We start from the raw sequence: 9317 nt of genomic DNA, 5'->3' as shown, positions 1-9317 counted from the left end.
TTTCCAAGGTTCCAGAGTTCTAGAACCCTGCTCACCCTTTTCTTTCTTGCTGATGCAGACTGGTCTGCGTGTGTCTCCCATGAACAGAGCCGTCCCAGATGTGTTCCTCGCAGGTGGAGACCAGGTGCCCCGAGGCCACACTCGCCGCTGTCTTTCTGCAGTTGAATCCAGAGAACAACTGGAGGAAGAAGAGGTGGGGGAAATAAAGGAGGGGAATGGCTCGCATGCTGTACCCCTCCGAAGGTCGGGGGCTTTCCGGGCCCATGGCCGCAACTATGACGTCTTCAAAAGACATAGTTGGGGGCCTGGCAGGGAGCTCGAGGACCCACTGACTAGGTAAGCCCCCAGGGAACCTCCTGTACCTCCTTCCCTCCAGGCCTAGACCTTGGAGAAAATGGGAAAGTGAGAAAGAACTAGGTAATTCTCTAGTTATCTCCCTCAAGAGACAACCATCCGAAGAACGACAGGAGTTGAGGAGACCTGGGCCCCCAGTCCTTTCCCTGGAGAACCGGAGCTCAATCCCACTGGTGGGCCTTTGGGGAGGATGGATGCTGCCTTCCAAAATATGCCTCTCCCCAGTGGCTCTTATCTCCTTCTCTCAGGGCAGACTGAGGGTAGTCGTGGGTGGGAGGTGTGGAGTCAGGGTGAGTATCAGGACACTGGATCTTCTTGCTTCCGCCTCCTACGGTGGGTTTCATAGAACCACATAATGGTGTCATAGAACCACATAAGGAACTCAGAGAGCATATGGCACGATCTCCTCATTTTACAGATAAGGAAACTGAGGCCCAAAGAACTTTCAGAGATTTTTTTTTTTTTTTTGAGACGGAGTCTGGCTCTGTTGGCAGGCTGGAGTGCAGTGGCGCGATCTCGGCTCACTGCAACCTCCGCCTCCCGGATTCAAGCAGTTTTCCTGCCTCAGCCTCCTGAGTAGCTGGGGCTAAAGGTGCGCGCCACCATGCCCAGCTAATTTTTGTATTTTTATTAGAGACGGAGTTTCACCATGTTGGCCAGGATGGTCTCAATCACTTGACCTTGTGATCCGCCCACGAAGTGGTGGCCTCCCAAAGTGGTGTGATTACAGGGGTGAGCCACACGCCTAGCCGTGAACTTTCAGAGATTTCTTGAGAGAGGTGGTCACAGGGTGGGACATTGGGCCTGCCCCATTGCCAGGTCCTTCCCGGGCTTTTGGTTGCAGGCTGAGGACAACCCAGGATGTCTTAGATTAACTCATGGTCCCGCATTGCCACGTGAGATCAGTTGTTCTTGCTCAGACTTCTGCATATACTTGGTGGACTGGAGCAGAAAAATCATCTCTTCCCCCTCCCGTGGAAAACCCCTGACCACTTCCCCAAAGTCAGAGGAAGTCAGAAAGAGAAGGTCCGGGGGTCAGCATGAAGAGTTCAGTGTGAGTGAACATTGTAGGGGCTGCTGGCCATGGAAGGGCACTGTCTTTCTGCTTTGAAAATGGTCCCCTTGAACAAGTTCTTTTAGCTCTGGTGAGTGGACCAACCTTCCCTAGCTCCTGGGCAGGGCTGGCTGGTTTGAGTGAGGGGAGAGGACCCTGGGCCTTGTCCCTGAACTGGCTTGGGTGGGAACTCAGATGAGAAGCAATGCCTGCAGGGCTCATGGCACCTTCCTAAGGGTAGCTGGCTGGAAGAGAGATGCCCAAATGCCTGGGCCCCCCTATGTGGCACCAACTGTATCTCAGGGTCTTTCATAGTCAGGTATTAATTCTGCCCCTTGGTTAGAGAGGGAAGGGAGTCCTGAGTGCACTATTTGGCTGAGCAGGGGCAAAGGTTGGCATCAGCAACCAGGCAAGGAGGGAGAATTCAGCTTGCTCTTGCTGTTCGCCTTCCCCTGAACCCTGGCTTTCTTCTGGAGGCAGTACTGCCCTTTGACCAGCAGGGGCCACTCTTGCTCACAGCCAACTCTGCAGCCCTGGCAAAGCAGACCCAAAGTGGGACCAGTTTGGGTCTATGTTGTGCCTATGCCAACAGGAAGGGCTGGGCTGGGGGCAAGCAATAGGGCTGGGCTGAGGCGAGGCGGTGTTCCTCCCTGGTGCCCGTCACTGGCCACTGGATACAGACAGTAGTGGTGGCAATGTGTGTTTCAGGAGGAGACTGGGAGCATCGGGATGCCCAGGCCCCGAGGAGGCCCCCTACTTGCAGAACCAAGAAGAACTGGACACCTTTCTGGGACTGCAGCACCAGGGTGGCTACCCTTCGCGGCTGGTATGGACAGACAGATCCCCATGAAGGGCCCTGCCTTGCTCCTCCTCTCCTGCCCCTCGCCTGTCTAGCCACTGTTCTATTCCATGTCTCCTCTGTTCTGCCAGCTGCTGGGTCTCTCTGTGTCCAGGCATTGCTCTGACTCCATCTGACCGAATCAGAATCTATCCTCTATGTGCCTCTGTCTGCTTCCCTGGGTCTGTGTACTCTGTCCCTGACTCTAGGTACCCTGCCTCTGTCTCTTTCTCTAAGACTCTCTGTTTTTTCCTTTCTGTGTTGGTGCCTCTGTGCTGATGAGGGTGTATCTGTTCCTTTCTCAGTAAAAGGGCCCTATTCCCCTAGTAATGATAACCACTTCTTTCTCTGGACCCCACATTTCCCCAATTTGGAGCTGAACTTATTTATTTATTTACTTATTTATTTACTTATTTATTTTGAGACAGGGTCTCACTCTGTTGCCCAGGCTGGAGTGCAGTGGCACAATCTTGGCTCACTGCACCTCTGCCTCCCGGGATCAAGTGATTTTCCTGCCTCAGCCTGCCAAGCAGCTTGGATTACAGGTGCCCGCCACCACACCCTGCTAATTTTTGTATTTTTAGTAAAGATGGGCTTTCACCATGTTGGCCAGGCTGGTCTCAAACCCCTGGCCTCAAGTGATCCACCCGCCTTGGTCTCTCAAAGTGCTGGGATTACAGGTGTGAGCCACCATGCCCAGCCTGGAGCCGAACTTATTATCTGTGGAATGCAACTAAGATCTGGTACTCTGAACAATGATAATTCTCTAACAAAATAATCATAGAATGATCGATGGAGAAAGGATATAGAGATTGCTCAGCCTTCTGGCTTAAGTAAACACAACTGGGGGGATCTTCAGAGTTTAAGGACCACTGAGGATACAGAAGGGCTTTGGAGACCCCACTGGGCCTGCTAGCCAGGAGACCCTAAGTACACCGATTGTCTCAAGCCTGCTGGCTAAATGTTGCCTCCCCTCCAGCTCATCGTCTAACTGGCCAGGGGTTCCAACACTGGCCTCATTGTTTGGGCACCTATGGTTTGGGGGAGAGGCTGAAGGGAGCTGTATATAGCCTGTCAGGGAAGCAGCAAAAATCACCCGCTTTTTTTTTTTTTTTTTGAGATGGAGTCTTGGTTTGTTGCCGAGGCTGGAGTGCAGTGGCATGATCTCGGCTCACTGCAACCTCTGCCTCCCAGGTACAAACAATTCTCCTGCCTTAGCTTCCTGAGTAGCTGGCATTACAGGTGCCTGCCACCACGCCTGGTTAATTTTTCTATTTTTAGTAGACACAGAGTTTCACCGTGTTGGCCATGCTGGTCTCAAACTCCTGACCTCAAGTGATCCCATCAACCGCTTTTCTCTATCAGCATCTTTGCATGTCTACCCTGAGCCCCATTTCAATGTGCTATAGTAGAAAGGACAGGATTTTGGAGTTGAACTGACTGCTAGATCCTTCATTTATTTACCCACTGAGCAATTTATTTCATTTTTCTGAAAATCAGAATAATAATTATCTTTTAAAGGTGTGATTATTAAATGAACAAAAGGTGTTAAAGTACTCAGCACAGAGGCTGGCACATAAGATGAGCTCAATAAATGTTTTTTCCTTTTCTCCCCTTTATTCCTTTGTAACTTTCCCTCTCTTCCACCTTTCTCTTCTCTTCCCCACTTCTTGGTATTATGTTTTCTTCCTTCCCCCTTTTCCCTAGTGTTTTCTTCCTTCTTATGCCTTCCTTCTCTACTGCCTCAGCACTCTTCACCTAATCCTTACACGTTCTCCTTAATATTCTCTTTGTCTATATGTTTGGGGGTTTTGTTTTACTTTCTTCCTGCAGTAGCCAGTGTGAATAAGTACTACACTAATGTCCACAAACCAAAAGCTTGAGACTTATTAAGCTAAACAAGGGGTTACAGACAGTGCATGAACCAAGTCTAGCTCCAATATTCATTTTGTTTGGCCAGTAGCGTGCTTACACTTTTAAAACTTTAGATGTTCCTTTCATTTTTCTTTCAGAGTCTTGTCACCCAGGCTGGAGTGCAGTAGAGCAATCATGGCTCACTGCAACCTCCACCTCTCAGGCTCAAGTAATCCTCACTCCTCAGCCAACTGAGTAGCTGGGACTACAGACACACACCACTACGCCTGGCCAAATTTTTGTGTTTTTGTAGAGATAGGGTTTCCCTATGTTGCCCAGGCTGGTCTCGAACTCCTGGCATCAAGTAATCTGCCCACCTTGGCCTCCCAAAGTGCTGGGATTACAGGTGTCAGCCACTGTGCCCAGCCAAGATTTTTTTTTCCCCCCATATGAATATCAAGTTGCTCCAGTATCACTTATTTATTTATTTATTTATTTTGAGATAGAGTCTCACTCTTGCCCAGGCTGGAGTGCAGTGGACAATCTCGGCTCACTGCAGCCTCTGGGTTCAAGTGATTCTCATGCCTCAGCTTCCCAAGTAGCTGGGATTATAGGCACGTGCCACTGGGTCTGGCTCATTTTTTTTGTATTTTTGTAGTGACAGGGTTTCACCACGTGGCCCAGGCTGGTCTTGAACTCCTGGCCTCAGGTGATCCACCTGCCTCGGCCTCCCAAAGTGCTAGGAGTACAGGCGTGAGCCACCATGCCCGGCCTGTAAGTCTTTAAAATCTAGTGGTATAAGTCTTCTAATGTTATTATTCTCTTTAGGAATATTTTAATTTTATTTTTTATTTATGTTTTAGAGATAGAGTTTGCTCTGTTGCCTAGGCTGGAGTGCAGTGGCAGGCGATTCTAGGTCCTTTGCATTTCTGTGTGACATTTAGAATCACCTTATCAATTTCTAAAAAACAAAAATTCCTGCTGGATTTTGATTGAGATTGTACTGAATTCAAAGATTAATGTAGGATGGGCCGGGTGCGGTGGCTCACGCCTGTAATCCCAGCACTTTGGGAGGCCGAGGTGGGTGGATCACCAGAGGTCAGGAATTTGAGACCAGCCTGAACAACATAGTGAAACCCCATCTCTACTAAAAATACAAAATTAACCAGGCATGGTAGTGGGCACCTGCAGTCCCAGCTACTTGGGAGCTGAAGCAGAATAGCTTGAACCCAGGAGGCAGAGGTTGCAGTGAGCCAAGATTGCGCCATTGCACTCCAGCCTGGGCAACAAGAACAAGACTCCATCTCAAAACAAAACAAAACAAAAACAAAACAAAATTTAATGTAGGATGAATTGACCTATTTCCAATATTGAGTTTATCCATGAAAAATAATATAGCTATTTATTTACCTAGGCTTTCTATAAAAAATGTCTTTAAAAAAATATTTCTCTACCCTTACCTAGTGGAAAAAAAAATTTTTTTTTTTTTGAGACGGAGTCTCGCTCTGTTGCCCAGGCTGGAGTGCAGTGGTGTTATCTTGACTCACTGCAACCTCCGCCTCCCAGGTTCAAGCGATTCTCCTGCCTCAGCCTCCTGAGTAGCTGGGACTACAGGCGTGTGCCACCATGCCCAGCTAATTTTGTGTGTTTTCAGTAGAAATGGGGTTTCACCGTGTTAGCCAGGATGGTCTCCATCCCCTGACCTTGTGATCCACCTGCCTCAGCCTCCCAAAGTGCTGGGATTACAGGCGTGAGCCACTGCACCCAGCCAAAAATGTTTTTTAATAAAGTGTTTTCTTCATGGGCTGGGCGCAGTGGCTCATGCCTGTAATCTCAGCATTTTGGGAGGCCGAGGTGGGTGGATCACCTGAGGTCAGGAGTTCTAGACTAGCCTAACCAACATGGAGAAACCCTGTCTCTACTAAAAAAAACACAAAATTAGCCAGGTGTGGTGGTGGGCGCCTGTAATCCCAGCTACTCGAGAGGCTGAGGCAGGAGAATTGCTTGAACCCAGGAGGCGAAGGTTGCTGTGAGCCAAAATCACGCCATGGTACTCCAGCCTAGACAAGAACAAAACTCCGTCTCAAAAAAATGTTTTTTTGCTTCACACAGGCCTTGTCAATCTTTATTAGATTTATTTCTAGGTAACTTGTAGTTATTGTTACTATTAAAAATACTTTCTATTTTTTCTTTTTTTTTGTTTGAGATGGACTCTTGCTCTGTCACCCAATCTGGAGTGCAGTGGCACAATCTAGGCTCACTCCGCCTCCCGGGTTCTCGCCATTCTCCTGCCTCAGCCTCCTGAGTAGCTGGTACTACAGGTGCTCACCACCACGCCTGGCTAATTTTTTGTATTTTTTGTAGAGACGGGGTTTCACCGTGTTAGTCAGGATGGTCTTGATCTCCTGACCTTGTGATCCACCCACCTCCACCTCCCAAAGTGCTGGGATTAGAGGTGTGAGCCACCGCGCCCAGCCAATACATTATTTTTAAATTACATTTTATAATTATTTTTGGTTTATAGAAATGGAATTAAATTATTCCTCATACATGGCCAAGTGCAGTGGCTCATGCCTATAATCCCAGCTCTTTGGGAGGCCGAGGCAGGAGGATCACCTGAGGTCAGGAGTTCGAGACCAGTCTGGTCAACAATGTGAAACCCTGTCTCTACAAAAATACATAATTAGCCAGATGTGATGGTGTGCGCCTGTAATCCCAGGTGCTTAGGAGGCTGAGGCAGAGAATCTCTTGAAGCCAGGAAGTAGAGGTTGCAGTGAGCCAAGACTGAGCCACTGCACTCCAGCCTGGGCAACAGAGTGAGACTCTGTCTCAAAAGGAAAAAAAAATTATTCCTTATACAATAATCTTATAGTCATTTATCTTGCTAAACTCTTGTTTTAAATTAAAACCATTTATCTGTGTGTGTGTGTGTTTTTTTTCTTTTGGCTTTTCTAAGTATACGATTATGTCATCTTTACTTTTTTTTTTTTTTTTTTGAGACAGTCTTGCTCTGTCACCCAGGCTGGAGTGCAGTGGTATGATCGTGGCTCACTGCAACCTACACCTTCCAGGCTCAAGTGATCCTCCTCAGCCACCCCAGCAGCTGAGACTACAGGTGTGTACCACCACACCCAGCTAATTATTTTGTTTTTTTGTAGAGACGGGGGTCTCACTATGTTACTCAGGCTGATCTCAAATTCCTGTGCTCAAGTGATCCTCCCACCTTAACCTCCTAAAGTGCTGGGATTACAAGTGTGAACCACCTCACCCAGCCTATATCACCTTTAAATGAGCTTTGTTTTTTTTCTTTTCCAATATCCACTCCTTTCGTTGCTTTTTCTTGTACTCCTGTGCTGACTAGAACTCTATCTTTATTTATTTATTATTTAGTGTTTCTCCTCTCTTCCAGCATTAATCCATCAAAATAGGACTCTAGTGCTGTGCTGAACAGAAATGGTGATAATGGACATCCTTGTCTTATTTCTGGATTTTATTATTATTTTTCTTAAAAACTATGCCATAAAAAGTATTGTTTCTGATTTTAGAGGGAGTATATCTTGTGTTTCACTATTGAGGTTGATTTTTGGTTGCAGGTTTTAAAAGATATTCTTTATCAGGTTAAGGAGGATTCCTTCTATTTCTAATTGCCAAGCCTTTGGTTTTAGAATTAGTGGGCATTGGATTTTATCCTATGCTTTTCTGCATTTACAAAAATGATTATGTATTTTTTCTCTTTAAATATATTAATATTATTATTAATTATTTTGAGATGGGGGTCTCACTGTCACCCAGGCTAGAGTGCAGTGGTGCAATCTTGGCTCACTGCGACCTCTGCCACCTGGGTTCAAACTGTCCTCCCACCTCAGCCTCCTGAGTAACTGGGACCACAGGCATGTGCCACTTTGTATTTTCATAGAGACAGGGTTTCACCATGTTGCCTAGGATGGTCTCAAACTCCTGAGCTCAAGTGATCCCCCACCTCAGCCTCACCTCAGCCTCCCAAAGTGCTGCAATTACAGACATGAGCCACCACGCCCCTTCTCATTTAATATATTATTGAGGTAAATTACATGTAAGGATTTATCTCACATTAAACCACCTTTGTATTGTTAGGATAAATCCAACTTTGTCATGACACATTTTATGTTTTTACATACTTCTGGATTTTATTTGTATCAATTGTTTATTGCTGTGTAACAAACCAACCCTAAACTTAGCAGCTTAAAATGACTTTTTTTTTTTTTTTTTAAATTCACAGTTCTTCGGGTGGGCAATTTGGGCTGGTCTCACCTGGACTCATTTAGGTGGCTGCCATTGTCTGGTGACCTCAATAGAGCTGATGATCGAGGACGGCCTTCCTTACCATTTCAGCTGGCAGCCTACCAGTTGCAGTACCTTGCTTCTCATCCACACGGCCTCTCCAGAATGCCATCTTAGGCTTGTTCAGATGAAAATAGCATTCCAAGTGGGCGAGAGTGGATGCTTTAAGGTTTCTTGAAGCTTAGGCTCAAAAATCACATGATGGCACTTCTGTGACACTCTAGTCATCCTAGTAAGTCACAGGCCAGCCCAGATTCAGAGTGAAGAGACAGGCTCCTTAATGGGAGGAACTGCAAATAATTTGTGGCCATTTAAAATGGCCAGGTGTGGTGGCTCACTCCTGTAATCCCAGCTACTCGGGAGGCTGAAGCATGAGAATCGTTCGAACCCAGGAGGCAGAGGTTGCAGTGAGCAGAGATCATGCCACTGCGCTCCAGCCTGGGCAGCAGAGAAGACTCTGTCTCAAAAAAAGTAATAATAATAAATAAAATCAGCTATACTTTCCTAATATTTCGTGTCAGATTTTTGTACTTATATGCATAAGAGAGATCAGCCTATAATTTATCTTTGTCATACTGTCTGTGTGTAGTTTTGGAATCAAGGTTGTATTTACCTTATAGAAAGAGTTGGCCGGGCGCGGTGGCTCAAGCCTGTAATCCCAGCACTTTGGGAGGCCGAGATGGGCGGATCACGAGGTCAGGAGATCGAGACCACGCTGGCTAACACGGTGAAACCCTGTCTCTACTAAAAAATACAAAAAATTAGCCGGGCGAGGTGGCGGGCGCCTGTGGTCCCAGCTACTCGGGAGGCTGAGGCGGGAGAATGGCGTGAACCCAGGAGGCGGAGCTTGCAGTGAGCTGAGATCCGGCCACTGCACTCCAGCCTGGGCGACAGAGC

The 9317-nt window shown here is 47.1% G+C and overlaps 1 protein-coding gene across 1 annotated transcript in view; it reads left to right on the top strand.

The window, feature by feature from the left end:
• The first annotated feature begins 1968 nt into the window (after nucleotides 1–1968).
• ARHGEF2 (Rho/Rac guanine nucleotide exchange factor 2) overlaps nucleotides 1969–9317 on the top strand; it is a 52840-nt gene continuing 45491 nt past the window's right edge. The window contains exon 1 of the mRNA XM_025387946.1: nucleotides 1969–2234. The gene's annotated coding sequence lies outside the window, so the exon portion shown is untranslated. The remainder of the gene's footprint in view (nucleotides 2235–9317) is intronic.

The sequence above is a fragment of the Theropithecus gelada genome, chromosome 1 (assembly GCF_003255815.1).
Source record: "Theropithecus gelada isolate Dixy chromosome 1, Tgel_1.0, whole genome shotgun sequence".
Classification (NCBI taxonomy): domain Eukaryota; kingdom Metazoa; phylum Chordata; class Mammalia; order Primates; family Cercopithecidae; genus Theropithecus; species Theropithecus gelada.
Note: the sequence above shows the minus strand (reverse complement) of the source record. Positions and strands in the feature narration are given on the sequence as shown.